The 13,930-nt window shown below is 35.0% G+C and overlaps 1 long non-coding RNA gene, 1 other non-coding gene and 1 pseudogene across 10 annotated transcripts; all 3 read left to right on the top strand.

The window, feature by feature from the left end:
* Positions 1-3,877: 3,877 nt before the first annotated feature.
* Positions 3,878-3,988, top strand: LOC131593675 (U6 spliceosomal RNA; annotated as a pseudogene).
* A 1,083-nt stretch (positions 3,989-5,071) lies between these two features.
* LOC131660451 (uncharacterized) lies at positions 5,072-13,905 on the top strand. Of its 9 annotated transcripts, none has more exons than XR_009300856.1 (7): positions 5,072-6,323; positions 6,504-7,207; positions 7,688-7,786; positions 7,922-8,163; positions 8,652-8,862; positions 9,416-9,512; positions 9,744-10,126. It is a non-coding gene; the product is annotated as an uncharacterized LOC131660451 (long non-coding RNA). The 9 variants fall into 9 exon arrangements; XR_009300853.1 differs by adding an exon at positions 10,148-10,283 and having other exon boundaries at positions 5,075-7,207; positions 9,744-10,085; XR_009300852.1 differs by adding an exon at positions 10,165-10,304 and having other exon boundaries at positions 5,077-7,207; positions 9,744-10,085.
* On the top strand, positions 5,197-5,299 carry LOC131593668 (U6 spliceosomal RNA). Its single transcript, XR_009281056.1, has one exon. It is a non-coding gene; the product is annotated as a U6 spliceosomal RNA (small nuclear RNA).
* Positions 13,906-13,930: the final 25 nt, after the last annotated feature.

Raw genomic sequence — 13,930 nt, 5'->3', positions numbered from 1 at the left:
CATTCACAGGTAGGGCCTTTGATGTTGAAGTGTAATTTAACTTGTACTTCTACGGAGGTCGAATCCTAAGTGAGGAAATATGAAAAGGGAAAAGTATTAAATAATAATTTGTAAAAGTAGATGGTAAGATATTGGTGGCGTGCTAGTATAACACCCCACTTTCCCATATCGAAAATAACGAATTATAAATACATAAATAATCAGAGTAATGCGAGTAGGATGTCACATCTTCTAAACAATTCACTAAAACATCATTTTATTTTATTGTTCCTCATTAAAATAGAATATTCAATACTGCAGCGGAATTTAAAACAGCTTATTAATTTTCATGGCACCACGGCCTCAACAAATAAATCATATCCACTAAACAGGTGGTCCAACAATAATGTCAAAATCAAGATACGTAACAATTTAACATTTACTGAAAAGAAAACAAAGCACAGCGTATCCCAACATTCCCGTGTTACGTATCAGAGCGACTCCTAAGACTCGATCAGGTAACACTCGACAATCCAAGCACTACTCTGGTACCTGGTTATCTGTACTCCCGAAGAAGCACAGACACAACAATAGAAAAGGGGTGAGAATTACATTCAATAAATACACGGTGAAATATCACATGGTTAAGGAGTAGTATCTACACCACGCACAAACACAAACATAAACAGATTCTCACTCCACCAATTACACTACAACATCGTTACACAACATTTACAGTCAATCAGATGAATGAAAATGCAACTATCAACTCTACATGCATGTGGTACCAACAGAGCATAAGCCCCCAACAATTGCCATTATTTTAGAGGCAGTAACAAGGCATGAGCCTTCAACAACGCCAATACAGGCCAACAACAGAGCATAAGCCCTCAACGACATATGTATGCAATATGAACATCCAATCAGCACAACCCAACAACACAAGGCTTCAGCCCTCAACTCATTGCCATTTAGGCTATCAACCAACTCAACAACATGCAACTATAATTTCATTTTCTTGAAGTTACATTCACAACAATCAACATAAACTTATCACATTATTCTAGGTCCGAAGCATAACTTTTACAGTCTCTCTACGTTTACCTAAGCCCAACCATTCAAGGAACTCATAAAGGTATTCATCTCACTCAAGAATTAGAAGAAAATCACAAAAATGGAAAATTCTGCACACTAGCGTAACCATACGCGTATAGCTATCCCATACGCGTCCCATACGCGTACCATCAGGGCCAGTTTTGCACTAAAAATTCTCCCATACGCGTATCACTCTTCCATACGCGTATGGCCTCCCTTCCATACGCGTACCATACGCGTTGCACCAGAAGTTGTGCTATGCTGGGACAGGGCTGCGTATAATACGCGTATAGCCCCCTGGGTGTGTCCCTCATACGCGTATGGTCCCAACCCATACGCGTATCATACGCAAACTGACAGGAAAACTGTCTGTCAAAGTATGCACTCGCACCAGTTCGTTCTCACTTGTTTTCATCACTTCCAGTCTGCGCTTTCAGGTCCAAAACATCATATTTTCACCCATTAACTCACTCCCTTCATCTAGATTCACTAACCTATTATACTACATCAGTTTTAACATGATGACAACTCAATTCCTACTCATCAAATTGGACAGTTTCACATTCAGATTCAGTTCCTCTTATGAGCACAACAACAACTCAACACCACATCATAATTCATCAATCCAAACGGAATTTCGTCCACAATCATACAATACTCATTAGTCATGAAGAACATCATACAAATCAAATCAATTCACACATCAAAGAAGGAATCAGACATATAAATTATGAATCCTAAAGAGGGAAAGGAACCCTCACTACCCTCTCATGTTGTTATCACCATTTAAAGAACCCATTCTCCCCCCCTTACCTTAGGATTGAGCTTTGATCCTTCAACAATGGTGGAAGTCTCCTTTCTCTCTTGCCCTAGCCTCTTTCTCTGTTTCTACGTTCTTCACAATTTTTGCCAAAAGAAACTATTCCTTCTAATTTTCTTTATTTTTATTAATCCTTCACTAATCCTTAATTTGCTACTGGGCTTACTACACACCCTCCCAATTACTAACCACTACTTGACCCAAATAACTAATTAATCATTTTACTACTTATAAATAATTACTAAACTAATATAATAATAATTAAAATATCAGTTTAAGCACCAAACACACCAAACAACTACGTAATAAAATAAATATCGAAAATCGGGGCGCTACAGCTAGCAACTCAAGACCTGCATTTTGCTTCATTGTAGAAATTGTAAGTAGATTTATGCGGGACCTAAATTGTAACATATGAAAGTTATGAAGATAATGGTGAGATACCTCCAAGACATAATTGATTTTGATGTTTTAACTGAAAATACATAAGGCATAAAAGCAACCTTCTTGACTTATTTTAATTCATACTAGTATGGTGACAAAGATGAAAGAAGAAGTATAATTTGATATGTGTTCAAAATTTTCCAGTTCTCTAATTTCACGGTGTTCTAAGGAGAAAATTGTTGCAGCGTTGTCATCAAATGAGTCAGAATACATCTCAGTTTGCAATACAACCTGTCAATGTGTCTCAACTTGCAATTAAATCTGTCAAACTTACTGGTTGCATTCATTGTTGTGTGAAATGAAGATTGACAAGGAAGAAGATGAGGAGTTCATGATAGATAATGATTGATTTTATCAACCTTGCAAACAATCACATATGTCATGAGAAGTAGCTGTGGAAAAACGGGTTGTGGCCCGCCAGTGCACCCGCCATAAAATGGCAGGTTGGGTTGGAATTTTAGGTCTGCCGCACACCAAAGCACGTCCCGCCAAAACCTCCCTCTTGCCAATTCTTGTCCCGCAAAAACTCACAACCTGCCAAAGCCCGCCTCGCCTATTTGTCCAGCCTATCGCGCCTTAAGTCCGCCATTTTTTCATTTAATTCTAGTAATTCTAATTCTTGATGGTTTAATTTATACATTTATTTGTAAATATATGCAACATTTTTTAAGTAAAATTTGTTAAAGAGATGTTTTATGAAAAATTATTTTAAAAAATAAGTGAAAAATTTAATTGAAAGGTAAAAAAGTCTATTAAACCATTAAAAAATATAAAAATAAATTAATAAAAAATTAGGCGGACTAGCCCGCCGCCCTCCAACCCGCCACCTTGGCGGGGTAGGCTTGATTTTTAGGCCTATTTTGACTTGGCGGGCTTCCCTGCCCCGCCCTTTTTTTGGAAGACATAAGGCGTGGCGGGAGACCCGTTTCGCCACCCCTAATGAAAAGCAAGTACATAGAAATTAACTTTAACTTTCTTAATGAACAAAGTAAGAAAATGGAGAATTGAGTAAATCTACTGCAAAATTGATTATCAAAATTGCATATGTTTTAACAAAAGTGACCATCTTATCATCTTGGTGGCTTTGAACTCCAGCTAACCTGCACAATTCATTAATAACACAAAAATGCCCACAAGCTCATTGCGGTGCATCAACTATGTATTTTATATTTTCAACAATTAATATCCCAACATCAATTGGATCGTGATTCAGAATTGCCATCAGAGCCATACACCTTTTCATAACAAGTTCTGATGGGTTAGATGCATATTCTAAAGTTTGAACAATAAAAGATGCCCATGCTTTTTGTATGTGGCGCATCTATCTAGTGCATAGTCTCAATGGCTAACCCTTCACAATCACCCACTTAGCCTCAGGTTGACAAAACTCATTTTTCATCACCTTACACATTTGCTCGGTCATACTAATACCCCTTTTATGTTGAATGCTACACCTACTTAGTGGTAGGAGATGAAGCAAATGATTAAGTACAAAAGGACGATAATCAATACGTTTACCTCGCACATAAGAAGTGTAATCTTTGTGAGGATGCAAAGAAGTGTTGGCGTAAAATTGGAACGATACAGAGAAGACTAGCATGGCCCTGCGCAAGGATGACACACACAAATCGAGTAGAGAATGACGATGAGTGCGGCCCATGTCAGTTTTACCAGGCCCTACGGCGGGCGCATATTGTACTTGCTAAAAGTACAGTGAGTGACAACACTTTGCACTGAGATAATAGTGGGCACCCAAGAAGCTTACAAAGGGCGGCATGCTACATTACATATCCGGAGATAACATTGGTATCACCTCCAACGGGCCCTTTGCACTGATACAAGTATAAAAATGTAAATGTTTTAAGAAATAAAGGAAGACTTGTTGCGATAATAGAAGAAGTTCAAACGTTGAACCATGGTAAATCATCAATAAAAACAACAGGTGAAATGATGCAACACTATGATAATAGAAGAAGTTTATGCGTGTTGTGGCATCCTATCGATGATGAAGAATGAAAACACTTTGATTAGATATATCTTAGTTTAAATGTTAAACCACAAAAATGTGAGACTTTGATTATACTATGATAATTTGATACCATATCTTGAAGTGTTGTTTCACCATATTCTTGTCACTCTTTTATTTATCGGACTTTAAGGTACATGTAATTATTTTTGTATAATATAATTTTTATATATTTTTCAATTGAGTGATTAATTTGGAAAAGAATAAATTGAGTAGATAATATAATTAAGTATACAAATTAAAAATTGAAAATAATTAAGAGGCTTTTAGAAATCAATTAGTTAAAGTTAAATAAAATAATTCACTAAGTGTTAGAAAAATTTATTAATGAAGAATATGAAATCGATTATTTAACGAAAAATCTATAATGGCTGATCGATTAATGAGTAAAAAATAACTCATAATATAGTTAATCGCCAATAAGTGATAATAATAGTATTAATCAAATAAAGAATAGGTAATAATAAGATGATTAATTAGTTTTCTTACTAAACATAGATTATTATGTTATAAGAAAATAAAACGCCACGATGGCAAAAATATTAGTAGTATATATGCATGCAGCAGCTTGAACTCCATGAAGAAGTTTCTTGACTGTAATGTGTAGAATTAAGTATGATAATATAATTAATTAGTACTAATTAAGTGAAGTTGAGGCAACATAATGAATTAAACATAGATGCAGATTAATTGAAGAAGAGAAATAATAAGCGAGTTTGAGAGAGCTAGGAGAACTAACTGTGTTGTGTTATGTTACTTGCTTTTAGTCCCACATCGCTTGCATTGTTTATTTGTATTTTGTTTATATAGCACAGTCACTCACCCTAAGCTTGTCCCTTCGGGGACATCCGATAAAATTGGAACGATACAGAGAAGATTAGCATGGCCCCTGCGCAAGGATGACACGCACAAATCGAGAAATGGTCCAAATTTTTTTGTCATTTTCTTCCCCGAAATTATTAGGGTTTCTACGTTCCTCTTCTCTCTGATTTTTTTTGCGTTTACGTTTTGTTCGTTTTTTCTTTGATTTTGCGTTTAGGTTTAGGGTTTTGTTCGATTTCTCTTTGATTGTGCGTTGAGGTTTTGTTCGTTTTCTCTTTGATTTTGCGTTTAGGGTTTTGTTTTTCTTTCAAAGCAGTTATGGGTTGTTCATCACGATTTTGAAATTGGGGGTGTCTCCTACTGATTTTCAACCATGTATTATTATTATTATGTATAGTTGAATTTTGGTTATTTTTCTTGACTTAAATTACTTTCATTTCGCTCATCTGTCTAATCAAATGCTTCACCATATAGATAAACATCATACCTTTCAATTGAATTCTGTGATTGTGAAAACATCAAATTCACCATATAGATTATAACATCATAGCTTTCAATTCAATTCTGTCATAGCAAAAACATCAAATTCACCATATAGATTATAACATCATAGCTTTCAATTCAATTCTGTCATAGCAAAAACATCAAATAATAGATTGCCAATTTGTGTTTCTATCTCATTCATTCATTCCTATACACAATTTTCACCCATTTTCCCATTCAAAGGGAAAACGAAAAAATATTTACAACATGCCTGCCTATATTCTACCAAATGTCAATACTAATCTATGTTAGTCTTTTTCAGTTGCAGATTTATAGACCATTCAAGCAACTAGTAACATCCAAGAAAACGTGTTCCGTGCAAGGAATTGTGAGCCCACCCATTTGATGATCATATCCGAATTCTTCCTCTGCTTCACTCAACAAGTTTAGGAATTGTGAGCCCACCCATTTGATGATCATATCCGAATTCTTCCTCTGCTTCACTCAACAAGTTTAGAAATGATGGTTGGTTCAAGTATGACGTGGGAATCACAAACCGCTTCTTTTCCTCACCAACGTACACCGCAAGACATCCCTTTGGCACTTTTGATGATGTTTGGCCATTGCTAAATGATGCCCGTCTCATAGCTGCAGGTAAACGGAAACCCATCTCAAATCTTTCAAATAACAAGCTAAAGCTTTCAAATTTATCTTATTTTTTATGCTTGACTATGTGAATCGGCTCTGATGGTTGGTTGTGAAGGAAGATAGTGTATTTATAGTCTTCAAGAGTTTCTTCAAATCCATTTCTTTGATAAACTATTCTTGTTAAAGGATGGGGTCCTTAAGATGAGGGGTCACCACATGCTATTGTCTTGGACGGTCAAGGCCCCACCTTCTCAATGAAAGCCCAGTACATAGATAGCCCAATTCAGAGTCAAATGAGATGGCCGGTAGATAAACTTAATGCTTTGATTTATTATCTTATTTTTCTAGACACGCGTTAGACATCTCACATGTTTTCTTCATATTGATAACACCCACTCAGTGCCGACAAATAAATTCTGCTGTTGTATGAATTCTAATGTATATAGATAATGCTTAGTTGGGTTCAAATCAATCCATCATAATTGTAGGGAGGCAACAGGGAACTTTCATCATTGGCTTGGTCAACAGTCCAAATATATTAGTAGTACTTGTTTGACTTTGAACCCACAAGTAGCAGACATACTTGGATGGATATTTTTTAAGTTCAACAGTCTTAAGCTTCGCAGCCAAACTATCTTTTAACTGTCAGTCAAACTAGTCAAAGCTCTCCTCCATTTAAAACTTATAAACATACATATGTAGGCAAGAGGTGATGGTGTAGCTCGGATGACTTTCTAGCTTTAACAACTGTGATGACTATATGACTCTTAACTAACATCCAATTTTACGAACAGTTGAGGTGAATTCGAAGTAAAGGGTTGCCGCCGCCGTTGGTTATAGGATAACAACTATGACCTCACCAATCCATAGGAAGAGCGCCGGTAGTTCATGTGATTATCGTCACCACCGCCTTCTTCAATTATTGGTTTATTCTTGTCTTCATTTCATTTCAATGCTACCCACTTGCTTCAAAATTCTATCTTGTGTAAAACAAGCTGAATTTTTTTATAGGTTATGGTTTTTATTTAGAGATTTTTTTTTTCTCTTTTGAGCTTTGTTGTATGGCCTCGCAATGTATCCAATAGAATAACCAGCAGCCTTGCATTACCATATCTACTATGTAAGAATAGTCAGTTTCCATAAAATTGGTGCATGGCCTTGTGTTTGTGCCTGCAAAGGAAACCTTTAGGATGATACAAAAAACAACAGATAAATTCAAAAGAATGTAGTCTGGTAGGCTTCCCATTTCACTTAAGAGGAAGCATCAAAATTAACAAAAGAAATTCATGATGTGCAAAAGTTGTCTCAACTATAGTCAATCCTATCTTGCTATGATAGACTTTCAAATGTTTTTTTTTTTTTTTTTGCAGTATGCGTTAATTATAGGCCATTTAAGCGAGAAGCTGTAAAAACATATCTTTTTCGTCGCAAGGAATCATATGTAGACCTTCCGTTAGATGACAGTAATTGTTAGTACCATTGCATGCTTGTTCATAATTTCTCTTTTGAGAGTTTCTCTTGAAATGCATGTCGAGTAAAGTGCTTCTCACTGGGAGCTTTTTTTACCACTGTTTGGTAAATGCTTGGAGTTCTTTAATTTTTAGGCACTTTCACAATGGGGTCAATCTCAAAATACCCATCATGTTCACTCTTCTACTGATGAACTAAATGTAGGGAGGTTGTGATAATCTTTTGATTAACACAATACAAATATAGTACACTTTTTCGGACAACAACTTCGGCGACAAGTCCATGTGAAGAGCACGAGAAGTCTTTGTGATTGCGGTCCTTACCACCTTCTTCAAGCATCACTAGAAAGTGCAACATATTATGTGATCAGTTATTGGTATGTTTTTTTTATTTTATTTCTACTGACTTGCTTCCAAAATTCTATCATGTGACAATCAAGTTAAATATTTTTGTAGGTTTAAGAAAGGTTTTTCCTTTAAAGAGGTTTTATTTTGAATTTTGTCGTATCATGTATGGCGTGGTAATTTATACCACTTTTGAATTACCATATCTATTAGAGTATAATAGTCCATATCCATAAAATTGATATATGGCTTGTGTTTGTGCATGTAATGAAAGTATTTAAGATGACACAATAAACAACATATGAATTGAATTCACAAGAATATAGTTTTATGATATTCTCATTTCAGATTTCCATTTAAGAGGAAACATTACAAAATTCGTCATGTACAAAAATTGTCTCAACTAGTCAACCCTACTCTGTTCTATGTTATAATACAAATTTAACTTTTATATTCAGTATGAATTAATTATAGGCCGTTTATCCGAGATGCTGTATGTAAGAAGACATCTTTCTTGCAGGGAATCGTCAGACCGCCCATTGGATGACGGTAACCAAATTCCTCTTCAGCTTGACTAAGCAATTCTTGAAATAAAGGCTCGTTTAAAAATGATATTGGAATCAAGAACCTCCTCGCCTTCTCTCCAACATACACTACAAGATAGCCTTTTGGGACTTCCCCTTCTTTGCTAGATGATTGGCTTGCACTAAATGATGATCGTCTAATACCAGGTAAGCGAAAACCCATTCTTGTTTTGGTTTATTGACAATAGAATGATCTCAAAGAAGTAGTAGAAGAAAGAAGTGAACTTGATTTTTGATTCTTCAAAGTATGAATGGTTTGTGTTACGGGTAAACTCAATGATGGATATATATACAAAACCAATTGTATGGTGAATGAGTTATTGAATGTGGTTTAGTGGAGCCATGGCTCATTAATGATCACATGGCACTGTCTTGAAGGCTTTCATAGAGGACTGTATGAAACGTGAGATTACATGCCCCACCTTTTGGAAAAAGACTAGAGATAGCTAACTTAATATATTATAGACAAGCTCTAAACACATCAAATATTTTGTTCTGGTTTTTATAAGACAAGTGATGTCTACCAGTACTTTAAATCCAATCAATAAACAATGAAATCTTCTTGAAAAATTATGCAACTTTATATGGACAGACTGCTGCCACATTTTGATGTAACCGTATCGTATAATCTGGCTGTATATTCGCGTTCAACACAAGTAAAAAACTGATTTGGATGAAATTTTAAATTTGATTAACACAGCCTTTCTCTGGACAAGCTATTGCTATAATATGAGGTCAGAGGAATGCAGGCATGCTGAAAACATGAGAATCATGTCAATGCACTGGCTTAAAAATTAGTAAGTTTTCTTATCTATGTAGTCTAATTTCATTTTGTGAATGTGGGACATACATGTGATTACTCTCTAAATCCTTAAGCAATTATTCAAATCTTTGAGAAAGATCTCTAGACAGTAGCATGTGATCTGTTGTGAACCATAGTCTGATTATCTCCAACTAGGTCTTTCAAGAACAATAAATATGTGCAATTCATAAAGTGTGCATGACTGATATTTCTCAAAATTGTACAGATCATATATCAACATTAAGCTGTGTTGTCAATATGAAGAGAACATGTGCCATGTCTGATGCATGTTTGAAAAGGAATGAGTAGGAATTGTACAAGTTTTGAGTTTAACAAGCACAAACATCTCATTTGATTTTCAGTGGTTACGGTTTGCACTCTTGTTGGATTTATTGATCCTTGGTAGAGGCATCTAAAACAGCACCATGTGATCTATTGTCTCATGGGCCCCACCACTTTAACAATAATTTCTCAAACAAATGGATTTCAAGTTACTATTGGAAACTATAAATGCACCATCTTCCTTCACAATCACAGCATCACAAACCACTCGAGCAAACTAATTTAGGTACACTTCTCAGCTTGTTTTTCACACCATTAGAAGATGGGTTTCCGATTACCTTCTATTAGACGTGCTTCTTTTACAGGTAACCAGGCATCGTCAAAAGCTTTGAATGTGCCAAAAGGTTATCTTGCAGTGTATGTTGGAAAGAAAATGAAGCGATTTGTTATCCCTATGTCTTATTTGAACCAATCTTCATTTCAAGACTTGTTGGGTGAAGCAGAGGAAGAATTCGGATATGATCATCCGATGGGCGGCCTCACAATTCGTTGCACAGAAGATGTTTTCTTGCATATAACTTCTCGCTTCAATGGACTATAAATCTAGAGTTGCAATTGACTGACATTAGATTAGCAGTGACATTTTGTACAACAGTCACAACTTATTATATTTGTATAGATTTTTCCTTTGCCTACTTTTGGAATGGGTTAGAATTTCCATTTGAATGAAAAATTCTGAAACAAAATATTTGTTATTCTTTATTTCTAATCATAATGACATATTATATTCAACAACTGAATGGGTTCCTTTATGCTTCTATTTATTATATTCAGCCAATCAGTATTATTTTACTAGTTTTTAAGGAGAAAATACACCCCGAAAGAAAATTTGAAACATATTGAAGGGAGTGGTTTTCATTATCAAACCAATTAATTATCCTAGATGAAGGAGAAACTATAATTGTAGATAAGTTACCTTGTATCTAAGTTCAATATTTTTTTACATGTCTTATTTATGATTATTCTATCAACTGCTTCTTCATCTAGGAAGAGCAATGAACTGAGCATAAGTTGCAGGACAGTTAAATGTTTGTTTTGTCTGTTCCGTGGCCTTGGAATATAAAGTCAATGATCCTAAGAAGTTGTTTGATTACAACAACTCTGATTAAGGTAAGCTAAGCTAAAGCCTTGTACTCGGTTTCAGCTGATGGTTCAGCCAAACTTTGAATTATGTTATTTATATTGATTTGAAATTCATGTTTAACTGCCATTTTGTGCATAGATTATGGCTGAACACTGAGAACTTGCAATAAAAGACTTCTCATAATTGGTTTAATAAGTGGTAAGCCTGAACTCTATTATTGATGGGCTTAGCTTCTATTTTAGGTTATAATTAATTGTGTCTAATTACTAATATTAATTATTATATGCTCTGTTCAGACTCTGTTTAGTCATGGAATTAGCTCCTGAAACATGTGAACTGCGTTTTTTATAGTCTAGTCACTCTTTACTTAGTATATTTATGATTTAAGAGAGGATATTGAATGTAGGGAGATTGTGATAATCTTTTGATTAGTAAATAAATAATACAAACTTTTATGTATAGTGGAGGGTTGCTAGGAACTTAGAGTAAAGGGTTGCCACTAATTGAATGCTTCTGACAACAACTTCGATGCTAACTCCATGTGAAAAGCATAGAAATTCCCTGTGTTTGTGGATTGCATCACCTTCTTTAAACATCACAACAAAATGCAACATACAAATACAAATTCATCGGTGACTAAGATGTTGTTTAGTTTTGTGGACTCATGTATGGCCTCGTAATATATACCAGTTTAGCATTACCATATCTATTATTAGTATATAATAGACAGTATCTATTAAATTGAGGCATGGCTTGTGTTTCTGCATGCAATGCAAGTATTTAAGATGATGTAAAAAACAATTGATAAATTCAAAAGAATAAGAATATAGTTTGATTAGATTCTCATTTCATATTTCCACTTCGGAGGAAACATCAAAATTGACAAAAAAGTTCCTAATGTACAAAAAATGTCTTAACAAGTCAATCTACGCTGCTCTATGCTAACTTTCATATGATATTTGTTGCCGTATGAATTAATCATAATTGGTTGTTCAAGCGAGAAGTTGTATGTAAGAAGACATCTTCCTTGCATGGAATTGTAAGACCGCCCTTTGGATGACAATAACCGAATTCCTCTTCAGCTTGGCTAAGCAATTCTTGAAATAATGGCTCGTTCAAGAATGATACCGGAATCAAGAACCTCCTTGCTTTCTCTCCAACATAAACTGTGAGATATCCTTTTGGGACTTCCATTTCTTTGCTAGATGATGATCGTCTAATACCAGGTAAGCGAAAACCCATTCTGGTTTTGTTTTTTTACAATAGAATGATTTCAAAGTAGTAGAAGAAAGAGGTGAACTTGTATTCTGATGCTTCAAGGAATGAATGGTTTGTGTTGCTTGTACACCCAATGCTGGATATATATTTAGACTTTGAAAACCAATTGTATGGTGAATGAGTTATTGAATGGATGTTAGTGGGAGCCATGGCTCATTAATGATCACATGGTACTGTCTTGAAGGCTTTCATAGAGGACTGTACGAAATGTGTGATCAAATACCCCACACCTTTTGGAAAATTAGTCTATGAAAGAGACCAGAGATAACATACTTAATATATTTCAGACAAGCTCTAAACACATCAAGTATATTGTTCTTGTTTTTGTACGACAAAAGGTATCTACAAGTACTTGATGATATATCCAACCAACAAATCATGCATTTTTCTTGGAAGCTGCCGCAACTTTGAATGGACAGGCTACTGCTACATTGTTGATCTAAACGTAAAATGTGGCTGATATATCAATTGGATAAGTGACATGGATCAAAACATGACATTTGGTTCCACAATTGAGCCAAACATATATTAAAACAGTAAAAGTAAAAACGTCTTTCTTAAGTTTATGTTTAAGAGTTTAGGAGGAGAGAAGAGGGTTTTGAAAAAAAGAAAGGATGTTATGGAAGGAACGGAAGACTTTGGGAGGGTTTTAGAGGGCTTATATAAATTCTTAAAATTCAGTCTATATTATAAAACTCTCAAAATTCGAAACATATTAATCATACATTAAGGATAATTTCCTTTTGAGTTAAAAGCATACTAGTAAGTCCTTATCCGTAACAAACAGGAAAAAATATTATGAATCATAAATACAACTCTACTTGTTTCCCTTGAATTCATTGCTCAACATTTTAAAACAGGTTCATCAATAAAGTTCTGCTAACATACTATTCTTATAAGCTGAAATAATCAGTCTACCTTATGATAAAATATCTTGGCAGCCAGCAGGGCAATGTTGCTAGACTTTTCTTCGGAAGAATGCAGTTATTGAAAATGAAAATATATAGGACTGTTGACATTAATAATTCAATTTTCAGAATACAGTTTTCTGCTACTTGTGGATTCAAATCTGTACTACTATCTTCTGGTTAGGATGACTTCCGACCAACCAATCCCTTGATACAGGTTCCTTTGTTGCCTCCTAACATACATGATTTGTAGCCACTAATTGGCTTAAAAGTCATCCTTAAGATGATTTTTGCTACTATGTGTCGACATTGAGCCGTGTTACCAATATGAAGAGAACATGGCACATATCTACAAATACTTGAGTGGCCATAAGTTAAGCACTAATTTGAACCTTCCTATCTCATTTGACATCCAAGTGAGTGATCTACTAAAGATGTGGTGTATATATGCACTCTTATTGAACTTACTGGTCCTTGATAGAGACATCAAAAAGAGATATCATGTGATCTCTCATCTCATGGACCCCGTCATTTAGCAACCACTTCTCAACAAAATAGATTCCAAGAAACTCTTTGAGACTATAAATACACTACCTTCCTTCACAACTATCAAAACTCATTCACATACTCAACCATCAAAAGCTAGTTACGTTTTTCTTATATTTGAGAGCTTTACCAGTTCTTTGAATCATTTGAAACGGGCTTTCATTTACCGGCTGTTATCAGATGTGCTTCATTAAGCAGAAGCCGAACATCGTCAAAGGTACTGAATATGCCAAGGGGCTATCTTGCCGTGTATGT

Source organism: Vicia villosa, linkage group LG3, assembly GCF_029867415.1.
Source record: "Vicia villosa cultivar HV-30 ecotype Madison, WI linkage group LG3, Vvil1.0, whole genome shotgun sequence".
NCBI classification, from domain to species: domain Eukaryota; kingdom Viridiplantae; phylum Streptophyta; class Magnoliopsida; order Fabales; family Fabaceae; genus Vicia; species Vicia villosa.
The sequence above is the reverse complement of the archived record's forward strand: the minus strand, read 5'-3'. Positions and strand labels throughout refer to the sequence as shown.